This window comes from Mustela erminea, chromosome 1 (assembly GCF_009829155.1).
Source record: "Mustela erminea isolate mMusErm1 chromosome 1, mMusErm1.Pri, whole genome shotgun sequence".
Classification (NCBI taxonomy): domain Eukaryota; kingdom Metazoa; phylum Chordata; class Mammalia; order Carnivora; family Mustelidae; genus Mustela; species Mustela erminea.
In genome coordinates, this window is record NC_045614.1 from 195,314,359 (window position 1) to 195,329,261 (window position 14,903).

The window sequence follows — 14,903 nt, forward strand, 5'->3', positions numbered from 1 at the left end:
CATAGTACTGATTCTTAAAAACTATTCTTGTTTTAAAAACTTTTTTGATAAAACATATCTTGGACATAGAGGTATAAAAAATATTTTGTGAAGGAGTCAACAGGATGCTCTTTTTAAATAACTATGGTTTCTTATATACTTGTTAAAATGTGCTAAGAACGTATTCTCTTTATTAAAATTCTTTTAGTTAACACTTTTATGTGCTCCAAGTGCTTTATTTTGAGTTAAGAAAGGTGATTTATGTATGACATTGTACTTATCTCTACTTCTCTGTTAATTATATGGGATCCTATGCTTTTTTAATAATGATTCTTTTCCTTTATTATTCTTCACAAGAGTGATGTTATACTGAACAGAAGACATCAGGCAAGAAGATAGTAAATTCCTTTTGCAATTTGTTATTCTGTCTGTAGTAGGTTGAGTGGGTGCTTCTCCCAAAGATATTTTGTGAACTTCTTTAGAAGTTCTTTAGAAGTTCTTTAGAAAACAGATCTTTGCAGATATAATTAAGGTGAAGATTTTTAATGGAAATCTGTTGGAATAGTTAGGCTAAATCCTCTATCCAGTAACAGGTATGCTTAGAAGAAAGGGTAGGGAAGAGGAGAAGGTCATGTGAAAATGGAGCAGAGATTGGGGTGATGCACCCCAAGGAAATTCTGGCGCAAACAGAAGCTGGAAGTGACAAGGAAGGATTCTCTCTTAGGGCACCCAGGAAGAGTAAGGCTCTGGTGACATCTTGATTTCAGATTTCTGGTTACCCCATCTGCCCTAGGAAACTCATACTCTATCATGCCATTAATTAAAAAAAAAAATCTATTTATCTATCTATCATATATCTATATCTATATCTATATATACATATCCATATATGTATATCCATATCCATATCCATATCCATATATATATCCATATACATATCCACCCAAGACTAACACGTGCAGGGTCAATCAGAAACTGTGTGGCTCACTCTGACTGGGTGTTCAAGACTATGTAACAAAATGACTGTTAACAAAGCTGTGGGATGTAGGGAGGTAGTTGGATAGGGACACTTGGGTTAGTTTGTGGGGACTACCATAACAAAATACTATAGATTGGGTGGCTTAAGCATCAGAAATTTATTTTCTCACCGTTCTGGAGACTAGAAGTCCAAGATCAAGGTTCCTGCAAAGTTTGTTTCTCCAGAGGCCCTCTCCTTGGCTTGCAAATGGCCATTTTCTGCCTGTGTCTCCACAAGGACTTTCTTATGTGCCCAAGGAATCCTTGGCATCCCTCTTACCTGTCCTTATCTCTTCTTTTTATGAGGCCACCAGTCAGATTGGATTAGGGCCCACATTAATGGCCTTATTTTAATTTAATCACTGCTTTGGAGTCTTCCTTTCCAAATACAGTCCCATTCTTAGATGTTGGGGGTTAGGGCTTTAACATATAAATTTTGGGGGGGACACAATTTAGTTTTTAGCAGTGATCTTTGCAAGTTACAGTTTGTAACATGAGGAAAAGAAGCAGTTTATGAACCCAGAAACAGAAGACTGTTTGGAGAGGGACACCTGTCGGGAGCTGTGAGTATTGGTAGAGAGATGCATTAAATCCTCAGAAGAAGGAGGCCTGGGGAGTGAATTTTTCCTTCCCTTTGTCCATTTCCTGGAAGCCTCGGGAAGGCAAGGAAGCCTTCTTCCCTAGTACATGCATATCAGGATCCCAGTATACAGAGCTGAATTGAAAAGGGTAGAGAGAGAACCTAAAGATTAGACCCGTGGAAGAGAAGAGATCCAGTGCAACAGAAACTTGAAAATTATTTCATAGAAGTCGCTTGTAGTCACTTTCGCAGTTTGAAGGCATTAACAAAATAAGCTCAGAAAAATAAAACTTTTTAACAACTCTTTGTATATAGTTGAGGAGTTAATCAAAGCAACATAAGTGTATAATATATTCTCAAAATTATGGGCGTGTTCCGGAAGCTTTAAAAATCTCACTTCTTATGGGATTACTTTTCACATTTTCGACTGAAGTATACGTGGCATTGTGTTTGTAAGCACCGTGTATTTTAACACATCCTGCCAGTTGGAAGGTATTGTAAAATTGAAATGCTGAATGCTTAGCAGGGTTCTACTCTGGTGTTCAAACTGCATTTGAATACACTTCAAACTTCCTATGCTTTAGTTGTCTTATTTAAATGGAAAGATTACTGATATGCAAGAACCTAATGAAACTATTGTGGGATATTATTTTAATAGAACAAGTGCTGGAGAAATGCTTTTTGTGACTGTAGCATATTTATTTGTATATCTTCACCAGCCAGCAGTAACTGATATTTGATAAATATTTATTTAACTGAATTAAGCTACAAATAAACATCTGCTCATTTTCCTAGGTATATGAATAAGCCCCTGGAGGAGAATTATTATTGAACAACTTTGTGTATTCTGGACAACAGAATTGGGGGATAAATATTTGGACTTACTATTAGGCTACTCCTTTCCCTCATAGGCCCCTTAGTCATTTTATATTTAAAATTTTCACATTTAAAAGAAATGAAAAATATTTTTACAAATTGCCTCAGTTTCATATGTATTTGAATTTCTAGTCATATTTGACAAGAAAACAAAACTGGTTTGGGTGAAAAGTTGTGAGAAATGTTCTAGACATAGGATTTCTACATTAAAAAACAATAACAGCCTTGAAAAATAATTAATGGTTATATATGTTTTGATAGATTTTCCAAAGAGCAGACAACTTGAAAAATTATAGTTAATTATACTTTGTGGCAAACTTCCCTGGAAAACATTTATGAAAAATAAGAGTTGAAAAAGTAGTCCAAATTATTTAAGGGAATAAATACAAACACAGCTTCCAAAAAGACAGGAGCCACTAGAGGGCACTGCTGCTCTATTTCAAATCAACTTGTAGCCATAATAAATACTGAAGATTTAAAACCTAGGAATTCAACGTGGCAAATTTGGACTGTGATACAAAATGCTCTAAAAGAAGAAAAATAAATTTGTTACAGTTAATATTACCTATCAGACAATTTAAAAACTATGAGCACTTAAATTGACACTTCCATCGAACTAATTCTACTAGTCTTTGAGATGTACATTTAGAAAAAAAAATAGACATAAAGAAAAATATATTTATGGCACTTCATAGTAGCTTTGCTTAGATAAATCCTGTTACATATTCATCGTAAAGATTTCTACACCTCATAATGTAAGATAATGGCAATAATAAATTAGCTGCATAGACTGTTTTTTTCTCTGAAGTGCTATGCTGTATTTATGAATACACAGTATATATTCATCACATAGTAGGTATTTATGTTTACACCCCAAGCGAGAAGATAAAGACCAGTAGTCCAATCACCAATTTAAAAGGAAAGACATTAAGGGGCAGAATGTCATTGCTTGTTTAAGTCACAGAGAAGTTAAGGAAGGAATGAATATGCAGGTGTGTATGTACACACATGGGAGTAAAAATGGGAATAAAAAAATACTTTTTCCATAAAATTGAAGGAAAGAAATATATAAAATTAAACAATGGATTATATACACATATATAATCTACAAATTTTAGAGAGAGAAAATGAAGTTAATTATTACACTTCATTAATAAGTACTATGACCTTCAATAAAATCCATACAAAATACCACACTCACTATGAACTAAAAAACAAATGACTAATACAGAAAAAATAAGACACATTCTCTGAAGTAGAATAATTGAAACGTGGTCAAAGAGATACACTGGATATGCTAAAATAGCATCCATTGCCTTGTTTTATGTGAGAAATATGGAGAGTGTTGTATATACAGAATTTAGAAGATTATTGTGGGTTGCAGGAAGCAAAGGTACTCTACGGAAAGGGTGGAATCTGAACCTGGGCTTGAAATCTGAGAAAAGTCCAGGTGGGTAGTGAGGATGGTAGAGCACGGGAAAAGAGTCAGAGACCTGGGTGGTCCAGACATGTACAGAAGCCAATTAATATAAAGATCTGTCTGTTTTGGTGAGTAGGGGGTCAGAAGGAATCATTGGAGGACTGTAGGAAGATAGATTGGGATGCATTGTGTGCAATTTTAAATTCTAGGCTTAGATGCTTTGATTCGATCCAAAGTATTTAAATCAGATGTGTGGCGTGATCAAAAATAAAAATATATGTTTATAAAAAATAAAAAATTAAAAAAAAAGTATTTAGAAAGACAAATATATTTGCTAGATAGAGTCTTATGAGGAGAAATTTTAGCAATAGAAGACCTTGAAGAATGTGTTTCATAGAACAAATTTGAGATGGTATAAGCATTAATTAGGACAGTGGCAATGGGCATAGAAGAGCAAGGACTAAAATAGAAGTCATTTGGAAATAGGAAACAGTATGGATTTTGGTTGATTAAATGTGGCAGTCTCAGAAGGCAGAGAAGATGAGAAGCGGTCATGAGAATTTAAACCCAGAGGACGTGAAATAAAAAGAAGAGGAAGTAGATTTTTACCAAGGAGAAAAGAGAAAAATCTGTTCAGTTTTAGCTATGCTAAAATGTCTTTCATTGATTAAATATAATGATTCTCCTCAGAGATGCAGGACAGAGCTGCAGAAAGGAGTTAGATGATCAGTATAGATGTAATGGTTATATTTAGAAATGCAAACTTAACCAGAAGGAAGAGATACATTTTTAAGGAAAGAGAGAAGAGGAAATAGGAGTTTAAAGGCTAAACCTGCGTTAATCCACACTTAATAGGGAAATAATAATCACTGTTGAAAAATTCAACATTATTATCTTAGGTAGGCAGAGGAGAGATCAATTTATCAGAAGCAGAGAATGAGGAATCCCCTCATAGAAAACTCCAAAAATAGTTCCAGAGGGATGGGGAGAATATCATGGAGCTAAGTAATTAGGAATGGGTCAGTGTTGTCCTGGAAGGTGTCATTTCATCAAACTGGTAGAGATAGAAGACAGATGCTGGTGAGTTTAGAATTGAGAGGAGGGGAATAGAAGTTGGAGTAAATCACAATTTGGGAATATAGAAAGTGAAATGAAATCAAGTGGATATTAGGATCAAAGCATTAACTATTGGGTTTCAATATTGTGTCATAATATTAGGAAGCATGTGCTACTTAGGATATAATTGTGTTATAATATGTAGGAAAGAATGTTGCATGCTAGCAGCCAAACAGAAAAGAGAGAAGGAGGATCCAAAACAGAGCATAATTGGAGGACAGAGTGTCAGGGGAGTCGGAAAGAGGGGTCTGGAAGAGGGCTGAAGCAAGAGCCTTGGAAAGCTGTGGTAATACATGGTCTCAGGAGCCTGAAGAGGTATGTTAGGCTAGGGATTTAGATGCGGATTCTTCTCAGCTAGCTCAAATCTATTTTGAAATTATATATGGGACAAGTCAATCAATAAAACCCAGGATTTCTTCAGTCATCTTTGGGTCCTGGGAGATGAGATGAAAAAGTGGGGGTGGGGGATAGAAGGACACCCACCTCACAGTTCAAGAACGCAACTGATGCGCCTACTTAGATCAAATAACAAATGGAGAGCGAACAGAGACTTCTGGTAATCCTGAGAAGAGTTTCAGTGCCAGAGCATGTTGACCAATATTCCAAATCTACCTGTTTTTATCATTTTAGCCGTATGGACTTCTGTCTTAAAAAACACATTTCCTTCTTTAAAAGCCAGACATTCAAAGTCTAAAATAATCAGTAATTCACGAACAACAAAACTGCTGGTTGTATTCGCTCATGCTCGGGGAAAGAGCTGCTGGGGGGATTTCCTGCCTGTCAAATTTTCTTTCATTGGGCTGATCTGGATGGAGACCCAGTGACCTTGCTCTGCTCTTTGCTTCCTGGAATTTTCTTGATTCCTGACTACCTGCTCAGCTTTTCACTCATCCAGCATCTTTTCTGGGAACTCCTTACCTGTGTACTTTTGACCCCCAAACTGCCTGTCTAGCTGATTGACTACCATGCTCTGACCTCCTGTACCTAAATTGTTGTTGATCAAATATTGCTTCCTTTAGTGCTAAATTGTCTCCATCAACTTGGTGTAGGCTATGTTGATGTGTATAGACTGCCCGCCTGAACTCCTGTACCCTATATTCATCTCCAAGCCCTGCTTAGCCTTTCCTAATCCTGATTTATCATCCTCCTTCAGAAAAATACTTTTCCCCAAGTCCTAGCAGAATAGCAATTAAAGATGGTGGCAAGGTTTTTTTTAATCCTGGATGATGGGAGCAATTATTACAGAATTAAATGGATAGGAACAGTGACAGAGGTAATGAGCTTGGTTGTGGATTTATTTTATTTAAGGTTATAATAGATGTATTAACATTATCCAATTTACATTGGATGTTTACAAGATTTAAGGTATATTTGCTACTATTTCACTATCAGAGAGAAAACTCACCTCCTGATCTCATAATGTATTAACTATTATCCTATTCTAGATATACTGGAGTTCCATTTTATATTTTTTAAGGTCCCTGGATTTCTTCTAGGAGTTAAAGCTATGTACCTCTCTTAAGACAGAGTTATAATTAAAAAAAACTTAATTGTTTCCACTCTACACAAGTATATCTTAGCAATATGAGTTCAGTAATGGGAAAAGACCTGCCAGTGTTTCTTTTTCTGGGAGATCCATTATGGGATGATATTTGGACAATGGATATTATTCTTATTATCTGTGTCTGAATTCTCCATGAAGTTTTTTGGTAAACCGCTCCAATGCCACACCATTCACAGGGCATGAAAATATATAGCGTACATCTGAAGAAATGGAGCAGGTTTCTCAAGGTTTGTGGTGACCAGCTGAGGGGTTCATCTGTCCTAAGTCCTACTAACCATCCTGAGATCTTAGGGTAACATAATGTCTGCTAAATTTTAATCAATTACCACATTGGATTGGAAGTCCTATTTGGGAATCATCATGCACACAGTCAAGCTTAGAACATGGGGATTATCTTCCAATCCTCCTCTTCACTGACTTCCCATCTCCATCAAAACACCTAGAAACATGGTGAATCTCCTCCTTCCTATCCCCACCTCTGTCTCTCGTCCCAGTGCAGGTCACATCATATTCTCCCTAAACTCTTGCCATACTTTCCTAAACTGATCTTCCGGATTTTAGAACTTTTTTTTTTTCTTTTTTTACATTGTTCACATTAACCCTCTGCATGAAATGCCCATTGAACAGCTATTAGAAGGGCTAAAGATTCCAATTTATGAACTCGTCTCAAGGGTCACCTCAAGATGACTTTCCTGGTACTCCAGATCTCCATAGTAACTTAATACTGCAAACAGGCTATGTACTTATTCTCTGTAGCTATAAAACCCCTTACACATTTCTGCCTCTGCAAGTGCTATGAAGTGTTGTAATTGTGGTTCTGGATCTATTTCCTCTGTTAAAGTCAGGGATCACTTAGGACAAAGAACATCCATTATTGTTTCTGCAGATCTCAGTTTAATGCTTGATATAAAGTAGGCACTCACTAAATGCTTGTTAAAGAAACAAATAAATAAATCTATCTGCTTTTATACTTTAGTTTCCACGGCAAGAGTTTTTATTTTTATGTTACATTTGACAAACATGTGGCAAAATAAGAAACAAATGTGTGGCAGGTGCATAACAAATACTGTAATTATTTCCTCTTTCAAGGTCTTACCTGAGGAGCACTCATATCCTATATCTCTTCCCAATAATTTGATTGTACTTTATGACAATATTTTAAGATTTTATTCTAAAAAACCGTGGTGGAAAGGTTACCCATTTTATTATACAAACTTTGGGGAATCCTATGTATTTCCAAAACAGGAAGAAGTAATTTAAGATGAAATGGAACTAGAATGAGAATTATATGTGACATTATTTGTCTTTTCAAGTACTAATGGTTAATATACTGTAATATAACATATATATCATATTGTATGATTACACTGGAAAGTGCTCTTTGGGTGAGGAGATATCTATGAAGAACTTGCTATCTCGTGGGAAGGATTTGTTTTTCTTTGGACCTCTTACCACCATTTGCTACTCTGGGAACTTAGGACTAAAAATAATTGAGGTGGTGGGCAGGCAGGATTATTTCAACTCAATTTAACATTTGATACATATTCTTTGCTTGTTGCTATAATTGCACATTTTTGTGCCTGCTACCTTGCTAAAACTGTGAAAACCTGCTCTCCAATTTTATTGTGTCTTATTCATATTTATATACAAGCACATATCACCATATATAAGTCAAAAGAGGAGCTCACTATATACTTTTAAAATGCGTGAATGAATGTATTTTTTGATCAGCAATGTATGTCATATTAAATACTAGCAAGCATGCAAGGGTGAGTAAGATGCATTTCCTTTATTCAGCAGGATGAGGAGGAAATGAAAAGGGAATGGGTGGGAAGGGTATGACACAAAGAAAAACTCAACAGATGTTATAAGGAGGAATACATAAATAGCACAATGTCCATATTTGCAGCTCGATTTAGATCCCCAATTCATGTTGACAGGCAGCACCCCAAATTAGTGCAGACTGGGCTTCTGTCAGGAGAGAATGGCACTCTGGACCCTAGATTTTTGGATTAATCAAGTTCCAAAAATATTTTACTATGTTAGGTCTATAAGGTGACTCTAATACAGTAACATTTAAGAATGATAAATAGAGGGGCACCTGGCTGGCTCCGTCAGAAAAGTATTCAACCCTTGATCATGGGGTCATGAGTTCAAGCCCCATGTTGGGTGTAGAGACTGCATAAACTAACAAACACACAAACAAACAAAAAAGTGGTAAATAGAAAGTCCTATGTAACCAAGTGAAAAATCAAAGAATGGGGACAAAAAAACCTTAGATGTTTTCAAAACTCTAAGACCAATAAGAAATCAACAGTGAATTGTTTCTAAAATGTTATAAATATCAAACTTCACTGATGGCATGGTATCTATAAGACAAATCGTTCCCTCTCTACTCTGTACAGTTTGGAATTTGCCACATGCATTACCATTGTGTTGATTCATGGTTTGCTTAATTTACGTCCTTTCTAATTTCCAAAATGATATGAGGCAACTACCTACAGAGTCAGTGTAAAAACTAATATACATATATGAAACATCAGGGTAGTTTACTTTTAAAAAAATTTCCTAGGCACATTTTCCTTGGAGTATGGTTTAACTGACCAATTCATCTCTCCCAGCATTTCTCAGAATACTAGATACCTGGAAAGAATATTCTTATGATAAAACTATCTGTCTGGAAATTTACTTACTGGAAAACATCTAGTCAGTAATTGAGATGGCAGTTAAAATTTCCCATGACACCAAGATACACATATGTGCTTATATTTGACCATACTCTCTTCCTTTTTGCAGGTCAATCAAAGAAGATCCTTGACTGGTCTTCTCCAGAGAGACTTGACTGAGGAATATTTTCTTTTTCTTCTCTTTCTTTCTTTCCTTCTTTCTTTCATTTTTCTTTCTTTGTTTCTTTTTTTTTTTTTTTCATTTTTTGAAAAGATTTTATTTAGGGTGCCTGGGTGGCTTAGTTGGTTAAGCAACTGCCTTTGGCTCAGGTCATTATCCTGGAGTCTCACGACTGAGTCCCACATCAGGCTCCCTGCTCAGCGGGGAGTCTGCTTCTCCCTCTGACTTTCTCCCTTCTCATCCGCACGCTCTCTCTCTCTCTCTCACTCTCATTCTTTCCCTCACAGAAATGAATAAAATCTTAAAAAAATATATTTTATTTATTTGAGAGAGAGACAGACAAAGTGAGCAAGAATGGGGGCGGGGGATGGCTAAGGGAAAGGGAGAAGCAGATTTCCAACTGAGTTGGGAGCCTGATCTGTGGGCCTCTATCTCAGGACACTGAGATCCTGACCTGAGCGGAAGGCAGACACTTAACCAGCTGAGCCACCCAGGGGCCTCCTGAGGAGTATTTTCTGATTTATTTATAACACACATTAGAAATACATTGTTTGTTTGTTTACTTGCTTTCCTTTTAGGAAGTTGGGTCAATGGGCATGTGATCAATTTCCTCCAAGATTCCACACTGTTAGATGGGAATGTAACTACACAGAATGGAAAAAAGTGCCCCAAAGTGGGGGTGGGGGGGGGCAGAAATAATTTTCTGACTAGAAAAGTAGTCATCTTTAACAAAGAAATAGAGGAAAGAGTCATATACACACAAAATATGATATCTCTTGATCACTGTCTCTTAAATAATGAATGCTAAGTATCTACACAATAGTTCTCATGAAGATCAAATTCCTGCTCCCCGCTCCCACCCCTGCCACCCTGGATTTCTCCAAAATTACTTATGTGTGTATCCTTTAATTTATCCACTTAGAAGAAAGAGCAAAGAATTCTTACATGGCTTATCTCAAGGTGATTGTTAATTTTATGTGCCCAATTGACTGTGTCACAGGGTGCCCAGATTAACATTATTTCTGGGTGTATATGTGAAGGTGTTTCCAGATGAGATTAGTATTTGAATTGGTGGACTCAGTAAAGCAGATTGTCCTCCCCATTGTAGGTGGGTATTATGCAGTCCATTGAGGGCCCGAATAGAAAAAAAAAAATGTAGAGGAGGGAAGAATTCACCTCCTTTGCTTTCTGCCTGCCTACCTGCATGAACTAGGATACTGGTCTTCTGCCTTTGGGCTGGGATTTATACCAGTGGACTGCCCCTATTCTCAGACATTGGTATTTGGACTGAATGAACTACATTGCTGGCTTTCCTGGGTCTCCAGCTTGCAGACAGCAGATTGTGGGACTTCTCAGCCTTCATAATCATAGAGGCCAATTCCCTGTAATAAATCTCTCCTGATGTATATCTATATTCCATGGCTTCTGTTTCTCTGGAGAATCCCAACTGATACAACTCAGAGCTTCACTTCAGGACATGAGCTTGAATTCTTTTAGAAACCATCAGTAATTCTGAACTTCTCAGTTGGATACCTTGTCTTTTAAGGAGAACCTGTAATTTCTTGTGTCAGTGCTACACTGGCATTTGGGGGAAAAAAAAAAAAAACATGATAAAATTTGGAAAGGGAAAAACTAAGGATGGACTTGCTGGAACACTTCTTTTCTCTCTCCACAGACGGCTTTTTTTTTTTTTTTTTATCCATAAGATCACTTTTGTTATTTTTTAAGGGATTCTCATTCAACTTGTCTTTCAGAGACATTGCTATGTCTGCTTCTTTTTCCATCAGCTACAGTCTCTAGCTATGTTGCCATAGGGATTACTCTCAGTTATTTGGGGGGGGGGCTATACTTTTCTTATTATAATTTTACTGTAAAAGATTTCAGAACCTGAAACTTTTGTATGCAGGTCTTTAAGTGCGTGTGCTTTAAGTGCGTGTACACACTCACACAGATACACCCGTAACACCCATCTTATCTCCCACACACCCTTTCTGATCTTCTATCATATTAATATGCTCTGCTGCCTCCTTCAAGGTTTCCGGAGGAATTGAATTGCTTCTGGAAGCCTAAGTGATCTAAATCACACCATTATTTTCTCTTAATTGAATAGCATAAGCCCTCGTGAACTAGACTATGTATTGTTCTGTAAGAGATAGTAAGTCCAGTTAGATAAGGAGTAGCAGAAGTGTAAATGAGTGTACAACTCAAGTGATACCAATTGTTTCACCTTCTGTAAATTTTGTCAGCAGCCTTACTTTGATCAATTCCTTCTTGTACAAAGCTTCCTCTTTTACAGTATCTTTAGTAAGAGTTCCATTGCCCTTTACTTAATTATTTTCCAGTGTACCTCCAAATGCAATATAACAGTTACCCCAAATAGGAAACCAGAAGCATACTATGATTCACCTAATCTACTCAGTCTCAGCTAAATGTATCTGATTGTCCCCCAGAATCAGGCTCTCTTAGCATATCTTACTGTGACTCTGAATTTACAGTAATGGCCCTGGCATACAACCCAATGAACCGAGGCCACCATTAATACTGTCTCATTGCAATGGCCAGTTAATGGGTATTACTCTAACAAAAATTGTCTTTAACCAGCCATCTTAAACATATGTTTTTGTGTTGCCAGGAGCTTCTGTTAAAATTCTTCATTGTCAGTCACAGATTAGGAGCAAGGCAACACAGTCCTCTGGAAATGGTAGACACAACGTGAAATCTGCAATTAGGAGCAAGCTCGGCTGACAAAAGGAAGAGTCACAGGCACATGCAGAGAGCATGGCAGGGAGAAGCTGCTGCTGGAAAAAGTTAGGAAGGAAACACTTAGCTGACATTGCAGTACCAGCAAATGTACATGGATTTTCCCCCTTAACTATCCGTCCTTTATTGTAACTATCAAATTAGCAAGTATGTTAGTGAGAGTGCCATGCTCCCGGGAAGGGGCAATAATTTCTTCTCCTCTCACTCATATCCTGGTTGACAGTTCCCTACGGGGACGGCAGAAATAAATTGAGGCCTGCCCTGATGGAGGCGAGTCAGCTCATTAGCAACTGCCATCACAGCACCTTACCTTCAGCTCACAGATGGAGACAAGGGCTCTTTGAAGACAATCCTAAGGCAGCTTCGTATGGAGCAGGATAAGTGGGGATCCTGGAAAGTGTCGTTTCCCTGGAAACCAAGTGCAACAAATACCCTGTTGTTATCAGTTCTGGATGTGTATAGTTCCCACATAAATGTGGGGTTTGTGGAGAAATTTGCACAGTGGATGCCCGTGTTACAGATACACTGAAGCGAGAGGTCTTTAGGACTGTCAGTCAGATCTTTTATGGAGTCGTGGACCCCCTTTGAAAAGTAGCACGTTAAAGGTCGGAAATAATGGCTCCTGTATGATGTATGTGTGATATAGCATTCCTTTGTGAAATGCAGTATTCCCTTACGCAATTTAGAAAGAGATATCAATTTTAATTGAATTAGATCTTCTTTTCCATTTAGAGGCTTATCTTGTTCATTAAAATCCCCAGATTCTTATTTGTGGGTACACCAGTAGTGGAGATTTATCTTATTTCTTAAGATACAATATTATCTCAATTTCATTCATATTTATGTGATTCAAAATACAACAAAATAAGGAGGCATTAATTTCCACAGTGCCTTTTATTTAAACCTGTGAAGAAAAAAAAATTGTATGTGCTAGGTTTTAAGAGGTGTCTGACTTTAAATTATGTGTGATTTAATCTGTTGGATATGTTAACCTGAGACCATATGAGAAAAAATACATTTAAAGAGTTAATAGTCTATAATTCTGGATTCCAGCTATCTAATCAGAAAATGCATTCAATCAAATTAGAATACCAGAAGAGTATTATACCTTTTCTGAATACCTCAGAAAGTTCAAAGGATGATTGTTGAAATAGAAACTTCATAAAAAAAAAAAATCACGTGGGGCGCCTGGGTGGCTCAGTGGGTTAAGCCGCTGCATTTGGCTCAGGTCATGATCTCAGGGTCCTGGGATCAAGTCCCGCATCGGGCTCTCTGCTCGGCGGGGAGCCTGCTTCCTCCTCTCTCTCTCTCTGCCTGCCTCTCTGCCTACTTGTGATCTCTCTCTGTCAAATAAATAAATAAAATCTTTAAAAAAAAAAATCACGTGAACTCACGTCATATAGATGAGAGATGCTTTTTAACAATAGCAGTTGAAATAAATCTCTAAGTGCCTCCTCATAATAAACCCTGAGCTAGAAACCAGCCTGAAGTGGCAGCTTAGTTCTCAATTGCTAAACATGTATTTAACTAATAATTCAGTGTTGTTAAGTTTATATTTTGGTATTTATGGAAAAATATCAGAAACACCATAGATAAGCAGTCTAGTTATTATTTATCTTTTTCATATTTCCTACTTGGACCTTCATTCATTTTAGGACATTATTAAAAATATCCTAAAACTATCAGATCCAGGTATGTATTATCCTGATGTTCGAGAATTGGAGGTTACCATGAACATCACTCATTTCTCTGCATTCCCGTGGTGAGTTATTACCAGAGCCAAGTCTTCAGATTTTCCTTCTTACCATTTAATCACCAGTTTATGATAGGCTACAATTCAACTCTACCTAATTAGTCTGTATAATCATAATGGTTGATTAGTTAATATAGACACATGTACTTACTTAACGGCAATTTGATCTACTTAGGTTTGAAATATGGTTTTGCACTGTCTAGACTGTCAGAAGAAGGAAACTCTCCCTTTTTATCTCTTGCATATTAAATCTCCCCTTGACTCTGACATTACTGGATCATGGCAGTGTCTGGTCTATGGCTTCTGTGTGCAAGTAAACTCAAGTTTCCATTTTTTAGCTTTTAATCATAGAGTTCTAAACGTATTACAAATAATGCTGAAGTTGAATGTTTTTTATTCCACTGTGTGTTACTAATGGGATTTTACCAAAGAGCATGACCTCTAATCATATTAATATTTAATCAAGCAATAAACATGCCTTGCTCTGAAGCTCAAAGCCAACAGAATTCTCTCTGGTGATGATTTTTCTATTAAACTGACAAGGACTTCTTTTGCTTTATCCCATTACTGTAAAATTTGGGTAAATGTCTGTGTGTTCAATTCACAGTAAGTGCCCTGAAGGGCTTTCTCTTAACTCTTCTACCTCAATAAGAGAAGTATCTCAAATTAAACTTTAATATATTTTCCCAAAGCCTTGTTTCTTTAGGAATAACCTCAGAAAATATTCACCTATTAGATAAAGGGTTTTGGAATAAGAAGACAAAAGAAAGTTACTCATTTTGAAAATTTAGGTGCTTGTGTTATAAAATATGGGGAGATCAAAAAAAAATGAGCGTGCCAAGGCAAACAATGATGATTTATGTAATACTGGGAAAATCAAACCCAAATGAAAAGGATGTGCTTTAATTATGCTTAGGTATAGAGAAAAGTGGGACTGGAACAAGGTTACACAATCACTATCCTGTGTACTGTGGACACAGAAGGGCATTTA